The 15626-nt window shown below is 38.5% G+C and overlaps 1 long non-coding RNA gene across 1 annotated transcript; it reads left to right on the top strand.

Moving 5' to 3' along the window:
- Positions 1–1041: 1041 nt before the first annotated feature.
- On the top strand, positions 1042–7421 carry LOC139969503 (uncharacterized). Its single transcript, XR_011793738.1, has 5 exons — positions 1042–1056; positions 2236–2644; positions 5803–5854; positions 6413–6529; positions 7156–7421. It is a non-coding gene; the product is annotated as an uncharacterized lncRNA (long non-coding RNA).
- The last annotated feature ends 8205 nt before the right edge of the window (positions 7422–15626 follow it).

The raw sequence follows: 15626 nt of genomic DNA, 5'->3' as shown, positions 1-15626 counted from the left end.
TCTTTAGGTGTGGGGGGGGGGGAGGGGGTGGGATGGGTATTTCTGACCTTTATAGTAATACTGACTGTTTTAAAAGCACATTAACAATGACTACAGATTCAAGAACAAGAACGGAATGAAAGGAAGGCGGCGTATTCAGGCAAGACAAAAAATATTACTTACAAGATTAACCAAAGAACCATGGCCTCTTTGTTATGATTTAGCACTAAGCTATCTGGTGGGTGATATATGTTTGGTTTTAAGTTTTTGGCTTGTCGATAATATTATCCTACTCAATAATACATATATGCATATGAAGGAACAGTCTGTGTTCAATAACTCTATAGCAAAATAACAGACCAGCATATGTGTATTCCTCTCAACTGATGTTCATGTATAAGTGCTCTGAACTGTATCACAATCGTCAAAGTATGATCTATAGTATCTATTAATATCATTTGCCACAGCTGTTATTATGAACCAAAGAGTACTGACGCCGGTCATACACTTTATCATGATACTGATTCCCGTGTGTTTGGAACTACTGATGAGATGTATAGATACATGCAGGTATTGCACAGCTATATGTAATTTAAGTATACACGACAACAGGAAATGATTAAAGCTTAAAATGACTCCTGCATGCCGTTAAATACGAAGTTTATTTGGTTTGTTTGTTCAATTTTTCTCGAAGCCGCTTGGAAATGATTGAAAACATTAAATTTTTATCATTACGAGTTCAACCTGGTTAGCCACTTGCTTGGTTTATACCCGGCAAAAAAAAAAGCCCGGCGATTTTCCGGGTATCACGTGATCGACAAAGTAACCGAAGCTGCCAAGTACTTATCTTACTCCTCAAGCTCTTTTGTGAAAGTTTATTCCTGCTTGCAGCTGCTTCATTAATTTATGTTCCAAGTTAATAAAAAGATTAATTGTACAACCAACAGTAAGCCTCTAAACAGTTACTCTGTTAGTGACTAATAGACCACACCATAATAAAGCATCGAAGAAAGTACATGCGATATCTCTCATAAGAACAAGGCGGATTTGGTTGTGGGACATTGTCCGGATTTATAAGTACAAATACCTGAATTCAGAATGTTTCACCTTCATGTTTTAATTATTATAGGAAGATGATGGTCTTTAGATGAAACAATGATATCAATACTGTTAAATCAAACTCTTCGACGTAAACATATCTTCAATTGTCAGCCAAGTGATTCGTTTTTACCCGGCTTTTTAACTCGACGCAAGGAAGTTCTAGATACGTGCGCATAGGCATCGAATATATCTTTCGTCATGTCACCTATACAAAGTGATGATATACATACGTTGGCTATTTGGAGGAATTGATGCGATATAGTTTTTATGGGAAAATTTGCTAGTTGGCAGGCAGTCCTGAAGGCGTTGAAGTGTGACATTCGCCTTCAGGTTGAAGGCGATTTTCGCCGTTTATCTCGGGCTGCCTTTTTTGGACGCTGGTGTACTGGAGAGGGGTGTTTCGTTTTGCTGCGTGCTGGTCGTCCTTTTGTGTTTTTTTAATGTTTGAGTGGGTTGGTTAGGGGTTTGTCTCTGCAGGTCGGTAGGCATTTTTGACTCGCTTGACTTTAGGTTTGGTTGTCAGAATGGGATGGTTGGGTAGTGCCGTTTGGCCGTGACGTTTTGGATCCCGCAGGGCGGGTCACGTAAAAAGCACATACGTTGGCTATCATAGCTCTGTTATACGGAAACGTCAAGGTGCCGTTGAAAATTAAGAATTGTTTACTTAATTACTTATGTTAGTAGTTCTTGAATTGTTCTGTAATGAAAATTGTTAAAAAAAATCATTCTGCAGATTAATGAGGAATTAATCAGTTATTTAATGTGAAATTATCACTGCATGATTAATCCATCAGTTTGTTGGACGTGAGCAACATATTTATAGAAAGATCTTAATATTTTACGGCATGTCAACGTTTCCATACTATCACCATATTTCTCGCAACCAGTAACTGCTATGATCGCCTGTTAGACCAGGTTTCTCTTCGCAACAATGTAGGTAGCAGAACCCTTTAGTTAAACAAAAACCTGATATGTTATTACTTTTGTTTGATAGCACGTGCCAGTTGATTTCATTGATGACCCTTTGTGTTTCATAATTTCTTCAAAATATTTATCTACATGTAAAATGTATAACTCTGACCAATAACGGTGGTTTTCAATTGTATTCACAAAATGTTACCAAATTTCAAATTATCTCTGTGCCATGATTGGCAGGAGTTCTTTCAGATTAATAAAGTAACTTCGTGATACGATGAATGTTCCCTATGAAGAAATACCCTGACGTGATTGGCCGAATGTTCACGCATGCGCCGCCGTACCTTTGCCTCGTCAAAATTCCAATCAGTTTGAAAGCCATTAATGTAGCGTGTACTACCAGTGAGGTTATAAAATGGGGCGATCGAATCACCAAATACCCTGACGTGATTGGCCGAGTTATCACGCATGCGCCGCCGTACCTTTGCCTCGTCAAAATTCCAATCAATTTGAAAGCTATAAATATAGCGTGTACTGACAGTGAGGTTATTAAAAGGGGCGATCGAATCACCAAAGGCTCACAGAAACATTCGAATTTGAAGTTGAGTTACCAAACATCTCGGAAGAAATGGAACACAAAACTCTCACGGTAAGTAAGGATTTTCCTTTTTTTGGTGTTATAAGTGATAAATTGATATTGACAGTAAATGAACGGTTCGCATGAGTTGTAGGTGTGTAGTTGAAGTGCACTCTATAAATTAACTTAGAAATGATTTAGGTGAACCATTGACATGCTGTTTCCATGAAAAATGTTCGTTAGGCCTGAGTATTTTGTCCGAGGAGGTTAAGAATTAGCATAATCGGTATTTTATAACTGGAGTAACCAATTTCACTACTAGAGATATCTCTGTAACTATTCCTGTTTTCAAGATGTTCAGTTCTAAAATATGCTAAATCTTTCGAAAACTTCTTCAATGCTACAGTGGTGGTCTCGTCGGCTCCTCCGTACAGGCTCATAGTTAAAGTTCTTATTTTTCATTATTTTTTTAATCTTTTTTGTTCTCTTGCATAATACACAAAAAGTAAACATATGTGTCATCGTAAAATACGTTATGAATGAAAGACGATAAATTAAATTAGAATAGGCACGACAAAATATTTATAATACAAGGTGTAATTGAAGAAAATTATGCCAAGGAAGCCAGTATTTTTCCCACTCTGCACCTTTCATATTTCTAATTAAAATATTCTTTTAAATACAGAAGTAATTTATTTTGCCTTGGGATTATCTTTTGTAATTTGCAATTCAAAATGTATCTTTTGATTAATTTAATTTACGAGCAAACTTTTCACCAAATAACACTTTGGATATATCTTTCATTATCGTATTCACACTGGCATTATTAAGTATTATTTGTAAATTATTCCAAATCTTAGCCGATTTTAGCACAATCATAAAAAATATGTTCAATGGTTTCAATATTCATGAAAAAAAATCACAATTATCAGAAGTAGTAACTTTTATTAAATGCAAATACTTGTTAGTTGGAATAATCCTATGCAACAGTCTATATCGAAACTATGTTGAAAACTCCAGCAATCTATTGTAAAGTGCTCTAGAACAAAAAGAACCGCTTGTATGCAGAGTATTAATATAACTATTATTAGGAAAAGTAACCCTTAAAATTGTATCATTTGATAAATCCTTCCATTGTTCCTTAATAGAGCTAATAATACCATTATTCTCCAAAAAAAGTGGTTGATATATTAAACTTCTAAGTAAAATTATCAAAAGTAAAAAAAGTACCAATGCTAATCAAATCGCCAATAAAGCGTATACCCTTGTCATACCAACGCTTGTAATATACTGGGCTATTTCCAACTTTAAATAAACTGTTATTCCAAATTGGTAATGTTAATATAGTAGTATCATCGTAAATAGTAGAGAAAACATCATGAAGTAAATTATGTGTAGTTTCAAAAAGGTTTTTTTTTTTCAAAAAGGATTACAGATATTTAAACTCACTAACTTCACATAAAAGTCCCAATTATGAAAGAAAGAGTCAATACTTAAAGTGTACCTATGTAAAATACAGAAGCATCCCCTTCAACAAACGACAAAACGTAGAGATCTTAAGTGCAGTACATTGTTTACAAAAATCTACCATTTTCAATCCCCCATCAGGGTATCCTTGTATTAATTGTCTTCGACTAATACGGTCTGGTTTATTTTTCCACACAAAACGTAAAAAAACATGGAGTGTACTCTTTCAATATTTTCCGGACTGGGTAATGGAAGCGTCATAATATAGTAACTAAAACAACGTAATAATAAAGATTTAACAATGGTAATGCGACCCAGCACTGAAAGGTTACATTTCTCCCACATCTTTAAAAAGTTAATTACTTTTTTAAACACAATCCCCAATAGTGTAAAATCATCACCCTTGTTCCAACAGATATTATTATTTTTTATTAAATGGAAACGAAGACCCTTTGAAACTCCCCAACCCTACAAGAAACTATTTACTAGGGTTCAAATTTAGCCAAGGCAATGAACCAAAGTAATCAAGCTGTATCACTATACTATTAAAAGATAATTCATCCCCGTGCATGAAAAAGGTTGTATCGTCAGCATGCTGTACTTTATATTTTAGAACAGCCTCCTCCAATATCAATACCGAAATAGAATTACCATTATTAATAAGACTGGGGCTTACGATTTAACTCACCAATATTGATATTTAATATTTTCTAGAACATAAGGAAAGTATGCATATTCATCAATAGTTTTGGCGATTGTGTCTTTAACAATCGTAAAATAGCAGCAATCATCTTTCAGTAAAGAGTTATTAAATTTCCACAATCCTCTTCATTTTGTGACCTTATTTAAATTAAACACTGCTGATTAATGAATTATCAGTCCTAGAGCCTGCTATTATTAATGACTTTGACACAGTATTAAGTAATCCGGATGAAATCAAGAAAAAAATATATGCGGCTCTTAATTGGATGTTTTTGCCGCCAGGTATACCTCTTTTCATTTGGATGTAAAACCCGCCACACGTCAAATACATTCAGATCGTTCTGCATATTCAACACTGTCTCTCTCGCCCTAGAATTTATTGGTATGCAGAGAACCAGTGGATGGCATTTAACAACATTCACTCTTTGCTAATCTGTAAAGCAATTGAAACATGTAATTTAAATGTATATATATGTTATCCTATTCAGTGTTGTGTGTTTGCATTTGATGAACCGATGTGACAATGTTTCTGCTAGATTCCATCTACTTTTATTGATGATTATCTACTTTTGCAAAGGTCATTTCTCACGGCATTAACACTGCATAGAAGTAAGACCTGTACTGAAAGCATGGGCTAGGACATCACAACATTAAATTTAACCTTTATACGGTAATAACGTCATTACAAAAATCGACTGATTAAACCTATATAGACATTGTTTTTTCCCTCACTAATTGAACGTTATCTATGTATTTGTTAATGTTTTTTACTCAAATGAATTTTGTAGAGAAAAGAGCGATCAAGTAAAATGTAGTAATTGATCGGCATATCAGATATTATGGAATATCCTTAAGTAATATCGTGCTTACGATTTAAAATATAAGAATGATATGGTACAGAACATACAAATCAGATTTAAGACAAGTATACTACATGTTACGATAAAATGTTACGCCATGGATGCAAAATATTGACTTTGCATAAAATGTATAACATCGTCTTTATATGTATCTAATTCTAAAGCTCTACGTTTAATCTTCATCATCATCTTTCCTAACAGGTTGTTCTAGCCATCCTCGTGGCCGTAGCAATGTTGCTCTCAACTGCGGAAGGTAAATGCATCCTCAACATTTGTTTCTTCAATCAATGATCCGTTGGCATTACTCAGTGAAATATCAATTTGCTTGAAGTTACAATCTTATTACAATAAGGATGGTTTACAAACATTATGGACAAGTTGAATTCCTTTGACTTGTGAGCTTTATTAATAAGGACGATATATCAACAAATATGAATGAATTCGACTGGGACGTAACCACTACTCGCAAAAATTGTTCATTTGGTTAAACGAAATGTTGGCGCCTTTCATAGGTTTACCAATTAATGGGTTTGTGAGTGTACAAGAAGATAAAGGATGTACCAGTAATTCTAGTGACAGAAATGTTGCAGAAACAAAAGAGGAATGCTTTGAAGAAAGCAATCCTAAAGAATCCTGAGAAAGACAAATATGCAACGAAATAAAGAAAAACTGCCACTTCTCTAGAAAGATGTAAAGAAACCATGAGTTCTATTTTGCGCTGATTCATACTAGTCCCTGTCACCCTTTCATGCAAAAGGAAGTCACATATACGTTTTTGTTTACTTTTCGAGTCAACTTTGTTTTATCTCAGGTCAATGTGGGATCCAAATCCCTTGTGGTGAGGACGGTTTCTGTAGCTGTAGCTATGAGTGTATTCACTCTCAGGCGCCGTGGTGCTGTCCCGATGTACAATCACGATGTAACTATGGTATGTAACACACACACATTCGCATACGCATGCACACACACACACATATATAGATATGTATATAGATATATATATATATTAGATATATATATATATATAGATGTTTATATATATATGTATATAGATATATATATATATATATGTGTATATATATATATATGTATATATCTAAATATATGTATATATCTAAATATATGTATATATATGTATATATATATATATATATATATATATATATATATATATATGTATGTATATATGTATTTATATATGTTCCGCAATAATTATATTACACTTCAATATAATCTCCTTGAAAGAAGAGTCAAATCTTTACTTTTCCAATGATAAACAGGGATTCCTGTCAAGTGGTTGTAACTCTTTCACTTTATCAGAATAAAGTGTAAAACTACAAAAGGAAATACGTTCGATTTATCGAGGGTTTATATGACATAATTCGTTTATGCCTGTTTGAGTTGTCTCTCTATTTTTCTCACGTAGTTTTCACAGAAAACCCCATTACTGGCAGTTTGTATATATTCAATCTACATCCTTCCGTGTCCATATTTCTCTATTCACAGAAAGTGCTGCAAGCAAATTTGAATATCCATCATTTTTTATTTACACAGGTTAAGCGTAATTGGTTGGAGAATAATCATATCGACCGACGACTCATGATTTGGAAAAGTCAATCCGACAGCTGTTAGTGGGGAATAAACAAACTATGCATGTAGTTTACCTTGATGTTATACCGCTCTTAAACCATTTAGTATGTTCAACCAGTTAGTATGCATGATGATAGATTAAGTGAAATGATATAATGGTGATGGACATACGTCAATGAAGTATCGCTGAATAAAATTTGCAAATAACTGTTTTGAAAGCAGTATCTGAATATGATTGGTCTTCAATATTTAGTAATGCATCTAATCACTTGGTAAATACGGGATTCGACGTACTGTTGTACCTGTTTTGTTTTACGTTCTTCGCAATATCTACTGACGTTTAACTTGTACTGTCATACCGCAGATCATTTTAGTATTCTTCTCATTTTGTGCTGCGGGAACCAAAACGTCACGGCCAAACGGCACTATCCAACCATCACACTCTGACAAATACAAATCAAGTCAAGCGAGCCAAAAAAGCAAACACGCCCACCGACCAGCAGTGACAAACCCCCAACCACCCACTCTAACATTCACAAAACCACTCAAAGGACGACCAGCTCGCAGCGAAACAAAACACCCATCCCCATCACACCAGCGACCCCCCCCCCATAAAAAAGCAGCCCAAGATAACTGTTTGTGTAAAATCGTATGCCTCGCTAAGTTAAGGAAGCCGGTATCTGAATCTCGAAAGGCAACGGTTACATCCAACTGTACAGCATAGCATAGCACAAGAGGAATGCCATTGAAATTAAAAACTTCTTTACGCATTTTAAATTATCCAGATTAATTTTCTGTTAATGTTTTAATACAGTTAATCTTTCTGCAAATAAAAACCTGTGCACTTGCTAAGACAAGTGAAAAACGAATGAACACCCGCAACGGGTTTGGAGTGGAGAGTTAATTGGGCACTTCACACCCGAGGAAAATAGAAGAAGAAAGAACCCCCGAAATATTGACCTCTCGTTAGAAAATATGTGTACTGATCAAATTAAAAAGAAAACTTCGTAACAACGTGTTATAGTACCTATCTACCCTGTCAGGTTTTGGCTGAAATTTGACGACGTTGTAAGACACCAAAGTCACCTAACACTGATACATTCTCAGAAGCATCAACGGACACGTTTTTCCACTTCACCCGGCAATTGGAACACCGACCATCATTTCTTCAATGGCCATGATTGAGCCGCTGGTACCCGTAAATTGTCCACTCAATGTATTTCCATGTCAACCGTTGCTATGGTAAACATAGGAGTACGTATATGCTGCAAGGGCCAACTGACTACATTATCTCATCTTCATGTATACCTTAAATTTGTATAGCCATATTTGATTTTTCATCGAAATTGACAATTATGAGATTTTTATATTTCGGCCAAACTCACAACTTTCATATTCTTCCCAAACCAATTCGAAAGACAGAAAGTCACCTTTTGCTGACATAAACAGAAACATATATATAGAAAGTTTCGATAAGTCACAATTCACCGACATCTTGTATTCATTGAGAGATTTCGTGTATCTACGCTGGTATGTATAGACAGTATTTGAATCGTCGTAATTGGTACCAGAACATTCGAATGAATAGTAAATTGGTGACCGAGTGGGTGCCATTGGTGCTCTGAATCTACAAATGGGGTTCGGAGACCATGTCAATCGGTGGAAAATTTGTTAATGGGAGACGAGATTATTACATTCAGCAGCGGAAGAATAGCAGTGAGCTCACGTCCTCTTCCCGCACCTCATCTCCGCACCTTGTTAACCTCACACAAAGTATTTATTAGCAAAAACATCAGGGGTGGTGAGGGGTGGGGAGTGATGGCGAATGGTTGGAATGGGAAGTGAGAGGTAGGAGCTTTGGAAGAGATATTGATTGCGGGCCAGGGGTTGATACAACAAACCGAGTAAAAATAAAAACTACTAAACTGCTATTAGGTAATAATCATAATTACAGTGAAATCCTGTGATAGAACATGTTTACGATTATGTTCCTTTGTTCCTCATGCCATATTGGCGATGATGTGCTCTGTAGTAGACGATCGAAACAGTGAGTGTTAAACAGCGAAAGTACATACTGCACCGGATGTGTATATCACAGAATCGTAATATTTTCAATACGTCATCATCACATTTTGAAACGATAGTATAATTACATAACGTGTATGTGTTACAGATTATGACACATACTCTTTCTTATAGTTACAATGGCTCGCCATGTTGATTTTGCAGTTAGATTCTTTTTCTGTTAAAATACTTCACACGGCAGCATTTTAAGGCAATCACAGAATGTTTGATATAAAGACGTTCACTTCTCTTGAGACCGAACGAAATCGGGGATATACAAAACAGAAAAAAAGTTTAAGCTACAAAAGTGAAATGAACTAGAATAGTTTAGTAAATATAGAAAACAAAACTTAAAGATAAGAAGCAGAAGAAGAGGGAAACTTGCAATTAAAAAAAAACAACATCTATGCCAGTGATGTTTATTTATTTTCATACTTAACCATACTTTGTATGTGTGAATATACCACTGACATTGAATTCGGAGAGTACATTAGGTACTGTGCATGGTAAGCTGTTTCTGTAATAAATAACAGACAATTGTCCACTTGCTGTGAAATATCGAACGTTCATTCATTTCGGATATTCGTGTTAATATAAAGAAAACAAAAATACACCACCGAATATACCATTAAATGGGAGTCCAACTACTAGTGAACTAATTTGCCAGTGGACATTTAACAAAAAAAAGACGAACACCATTAGGAATGGGAAACTAACGTGATAAATAAAAATAAAACTTTAGACTAAAGGAAGAAAAACTGAACGCCAACGTGATTAAAATGTCACACGAATGATAAAATATACTAGATGATTACGCAATGATTGTTTATTGTTCTAGTGGGCTGCAAATAAAAATTAAGTGCTCCGTTCCTCTGTATTTATAACGTAAGGTATATCACCTCCACCGTTTACACATGATTATTTTATTAAAAAAATCAATTTTCTGAGAATATACACGTGGACAGCTTAGATGTCAACACTGACTTCTTTATACATTAAACGAAAAAAAGGAAGAAATTGTCTCAATTGCCTGTATATTTGATATACGGATGTACTCTTACGGTATGTTTTTCGAATTATCATCGACCCCAGTCTCCACTACAGGTGGTTATCTTTAAAACCGTTAATAACTATCGGAAATTATGCAAAGAATTTGAGGCAGTAGCGAGATTCCCCCTCACAAATTTCGGGGACTGCAAAATATTACATACACGGAAAGTTGCATACATTGGAGAGATTTACTTTCATACTACAAACATGAGTGAACCTGAGATAGCCCCTTATAGGAACAAATATTCACAAAATGGAAGGGACACCTGTCCCCTTAGAGAAATCCCCAGAGCGGATATATGCCAACTTTTGTGAAATTGCCCACTAAAATTTGCGATTTATACAGAGTTTACATAGGGGCGGAACCATGTTCATTTCTCGGTAATTTAACACCCCCACCCCCGTCTCAGAAAAACATGGTTTTTCAGCAATCTCTTCTCCCTTAGCAGGCAAAATATTTTAGAAATCCCAAAGAACAGTAATAAGCATATACCATCTATATGAGTTACATTCTATACAGTCGACAACATTTTCAACCTTGTTTCATAAGTTGCAATTATATCACAATTTTCATCCAAGCCCTAGTTTAACCAAATGTCTCCAAAGTGAGGGGACACCCATCCCATTAAACCACTCAACTGGACGACAAAACATCTTAGCACCCCCCCCCCCCCCTCACACCACTTCCAAAAACAGTTGTTGGCCACTACGCTTAAGCCTATTTCGTATCATGAAAAGAAGTCAAGTATGGTCAGCCTCGAACCTGTTTCAGATGTGGGGAGACCGGTCATGATGCCAAGAACTGCGCCAATGAAAAAATGAGGGCGTTGCATTCGTCTTGGACACGACTGTGCCAGTTACCCAAACGAGATACTCTGCTATTTTTATGGAAAGCTCTAGGGGGGGGGGGCGGTCAGGTTTATCGCTCCTGCCCTCGTACGCTAAATCTGTCTCCGGAGCTACTAGGAGACCTACCGTTAAGAACTGGTTCAATGCGGCCGATGAACCTACTTTGAAATGTGAATAGAACCTGCATAAAGCGATTGGATTCATTCGTCATAGTCAAATATGAGGATCTTTCATTCCGTTCATGGTGTTTGCCAGTAGTCAGCATGAATATGAACGTTTATTGCTGTTGGCGACCTTTGCATTCAGAAAACAACCCACAGAACTGCAAAAAGATGCCGATTTGTGGACCTACGAATGGGTAGGTGGCCTTCCTTTGGTACAGTTTAATCCTGTGGTACGGTCGTGCTGATTTCTCCACGTCTAAGCGAATGTGTCATCAGGGTTGAGGCTGGTCATGAAGGTCTCTTGCTGTTTGTTCTGTTAATATACCCATAGGGAAATGGTACCTTTATGTCACGTTTATGCACCTTTTCAATCTTCTGCAAGGAAGGTTTTTTTTTCAAGATTCTGCCATCCTGAGTGCCTGGCAGTGCTTCATGTGTCGTGGTTTTAACTCTGTCGCGGATACTAACATTTCACAATTTTCAATTCCCATAACGGTTCTTTCCATGTGTGTATTTTTTTTTGTATATCGTGTCATATTTTGATAGATGTTTGGAGGTGTCTTAACCCTGTGTTACATCAATTCACTTTGGTAAGACCAAATGGCTCTGATGCCTCTACAAATGGACCGAATTTACGTCTCTGCAATTTTTCGGTTTCTAATTGCAATATTATTTTCATGGGTAAATGTCGACCGTACTGCCCAAGATAAAATATTCAATAACATAACTTGATATGTTCCCTCGAATGTCAATGACCAATTGGGCGTTAACTACAGCCGTAAATAGAGAACGCTATGAAAAATGGGAAATACCAAACCTTTCAGATCTCCTCTGAATGCTAAACGCTCACCGACAGCCAAAAGCGGAGTACGATCACTATTTTGCCTAAGTATGAAGATACCTTGGATCTGTGTAACAAGCAGACTATACCTTTACTGAATGTTGATTACACGTTGTTGGTCACGTTTTATGTAATCGTTTAGCAATCGCATAGTAATCGGATATATTTTTCACCGAGCTTTAACCAGGGCAGGGTGCAATATATATTCGAGTTGTTAGTTGGCTTTCTTTTTTATACAACATATATCGTTCTTACTTTCAAAAGCCGTATCGTTAAGTTGACTTTGACCGGTGAAAAAGCGGTTCCACCGGTGCAAGTATTTAGTATTTTAAAAAGCAAGCGTGTTGCAGTTCCTGGAGAGGTTGATGCTTTGCAGGCCCTCCAGTGTCGTTACACGTATGACTTACGTTTTACCAGTGACGTAGCCCAGCAGAAGGGTGTCACGTTGCTGATTAACGTCGAAGAGATGAAAGAAGCTCCATACGAGGAATCCGTTAGGGAACTCTCATCCACGTAGAACTAGGGGTTCGGCAGGAACTTCTCGCAACTGTTTTATGTCGGTTTCGGGCTGTAAATGCTGCACAAATGTGCTCCTACGCACAGCCCCCAGATTAGTAAACGGGCACAGACAGATTCGACTCGACCTGTAACGGGACATTCCCTCCTTCCTGTTTATGGCAGGGCATAAACCTCACGTGCGGTATCCCGGTCAGCCCCGTTACTGCTTCAGGATTGGGGAGACCAGGAACGAAGCCAAGAGCTGCTCAGACAAAAATGACGGCGCTGCCTTCTTCTTGGGTATGATAGCACCGCTTGCCCAAGAAGGTTGTGTGCTCACTCTCACTCTGACATGTCTTTACCGTTTGTCCCTCTTATGTCTCTATGAAAAAAAAGTGGGGGTAAAGGAAAGGCGTCAAGTTCCGACGCACCTACTGCCTCGGAGGAAGCTTCACGCGAGGAGGGGTAACCAGGTGAGAATTCACCGTCCTCCGCACCTGGTTTACCCTCCCCGTCATTGCGGAACCCAACCCCGTGTCTACACCGCTTCCACCACATCGCGAGGCGAACACGGTATCTCCACCTGCTTCCCCCATCAACTCGTCCAGTTCCGTCCTCAGTCTGGCTTCGGTACCACCAGATCCGGAGATCGAGGCTCTTGTCTGACAGCAACTCCGGAGACTCGATGATCTTCGAGCCGAAACGTGCCAATGGGACGAGCTGGTACGAAAAGATGAGAGAATCCCTCAGACGATGATTTTTCCAGGGCGCTTGCAGCTTACGGAATCGTCGTAGGCGTAGTTTTGCCTCATTGCCTTCTCATGGCCCATACACTTTCAGTTGCCACTTTGAACGTGAATGGCATGATGGATCATCTCAAGTGCAGTCGCATTTTCCAGTATTGTAAGTCAATGAAGGCCGACAGCGTTTGCCTACAAAAAACACACATTTTGGAAGAAGATGTCCCTCTATGGGCTTATGAGTGGGGCGCAGCTGTATGCTTCGTTTGGTTCGTACATATCTTGTGGCACTGTCCTCTCGTCAGGCGGGTTCTGCCACAAGGGGTGATAGGTTTGCATTCTTCAAGCATCATCAGGGTAATATCTGCCTTTGAAATGTGTATGCTCCCAATCAGTCTTCTGCTAGACAAGAATTTTTTGACCCGCTGCCTTCCTTTGTTCCTGGTAGTTCACCATTTGTCATGGTCGGAGACTTTAACTATGTCCCAGTCTCGGGTCTTGACAGACTCGGGGCTCTGTGTCTGCTCATCGGTGGGTGACAGACGCGTCACAACTGTGCGCGATGCTGATGGGACCGTGGTTAGTGACCCTTACGGCATTGCCGCGTGAATAAAGATTTCTCTTAGAGTTTTTTTAGGTGTGGCAATGTCGACTTGTCGGCACAGGTCGATTTATTGAGGGGAATCTCTAAAACTGTTCCCCACGAGGTCAGTGTTATTTTGGGGGCGGAATAATCACTGTTGAGCTTTGGAAGGCGCATTTGAAGATGAGGAATGGCAAGTCCCCGGATTCGGACGGGCTTCCGAAGGAGTTCTACCGAACCTTGTGGGCAATAGTCGGACCCGACATCAGAGCCGTCTTCGAAAACGCCTTCCAAAACGGACTGTTAAACCAAAATCAACGTCTGGGCATGATTACTTTGCTGCCCAAGTCTGGGCATCTCTTGGATCCTCATAACAAGCGTCCGATCACCTTGTTTAATGTGGACTACAAGTTGCTGGCTAATGCTTTGTGCAACCGCCTTGCACTGGCTATGCCGCATCTTGTGGGTGATCTCCAGACTTGTGCAGTGAAGGGTTATTGCATCCAGTTGAACTTGTGGTTGATGCGCGACTTGACCGACTTTGTTATTGAGCGTGATCTGCCATGTGCATTGGTCTCTCTTGACCAGCAGAAGGTCTTTGACATGGTGGATCGCGGTTTTTTAATGAAGGTATTGGAGACGTTTAAGTTGCACCCAAATTTTCGTAAATGGATTTCTGTTTTGTATCAGGAAAGTTTCAGTTCTGTTATCGTAAATGGGTTTTGTTCGGAGGTTTTTAACGTGGAGAGGGGGGTGCGCCAGGGGTGTCCTCTGTCTCCATTGCTTTATGTTTTGTTTAGCGAATCCCTCTCTCGTCTTTTGGAAGGGACTCCAGACTTGTTCCATTCGTTGTGCCAGGGGGTGCCAAAGTGAAATGCGTTCAATATGCCGATGACGTCACGTGTGTTGTTTCGAGTCTGGGCTCCTTTCGTGCCCTCGCAGGATTGATCTATCTTTGAAAGAGCTACCGGGGCGAAGTTGAATCCGGAAAAGACAAAGGGCCTTCGCCTTGGTAGCTGGAGATACAGAGACTTACCATTCGGTGCATCGTGGTCGGATCAAAATATCAAAATTAATGGTATATGGTTCGGCTGCGATGCACCTTGTGATATAACCTTGAACGAGAGAGCAGGCTCGAAACATTAGGCACCCGCTGACTCGATCCTAGGGAAAGTCACCGTAATTAATCGTTTTGTTTCGCCCATCTTGTGGTACCCGGGCGCGGTGTATCCAATTCCGCGTCGCGTCCTAGTGCGGTTGGACAGGGCGATGTTTTTGTTAAATTTGGTCGGGTGGTACAGAGCTTGTCAAAAGGCCGGTACATCGCACGATGAAGTAATTACAAATTTACAGGAGAACACATATAATGAAACATTCTGATAACTGTATCAAACATTTGTTCAAATTTCTCGGCAATACCAGAATGATCGATTCATATAGAACAACAATCACACCAACAAACATTAAACACCCAAGCAAATCAAATCGATCATTATTGCTTACTGTCTGATATAATTAAATAATACGAGAGAGTCAACGTTCAGTGGTACAACTAATGAATTGGATGCGAGGAGACAACAATGTAACATTAATGTTGAATTTAGGTTGGAACGTTTGACTAACCAATGTCATACATCCCGTGAAAG

This window comes from Apostichopus japonicus, chromosome 7 (assembly GCF_037975245.1).
Source record: "Apostichopus japonicus isolate 1M-3 chromosome 7, ASM3797524v1, whole genome shotgun sequence".
In the NCBI taxonomy this organism is placed as follows: Eukaryota; Metazoa; Echinodermata; class Holothuroidea; order Aspidochirotida; family Stichopodidae; genus Apostichopus; species Apostichopus japonicus.
Note: the sequence above shows the minus strand (reverse complement) of the source record. Positions and strands in the feature narration are given on the sequence as shown.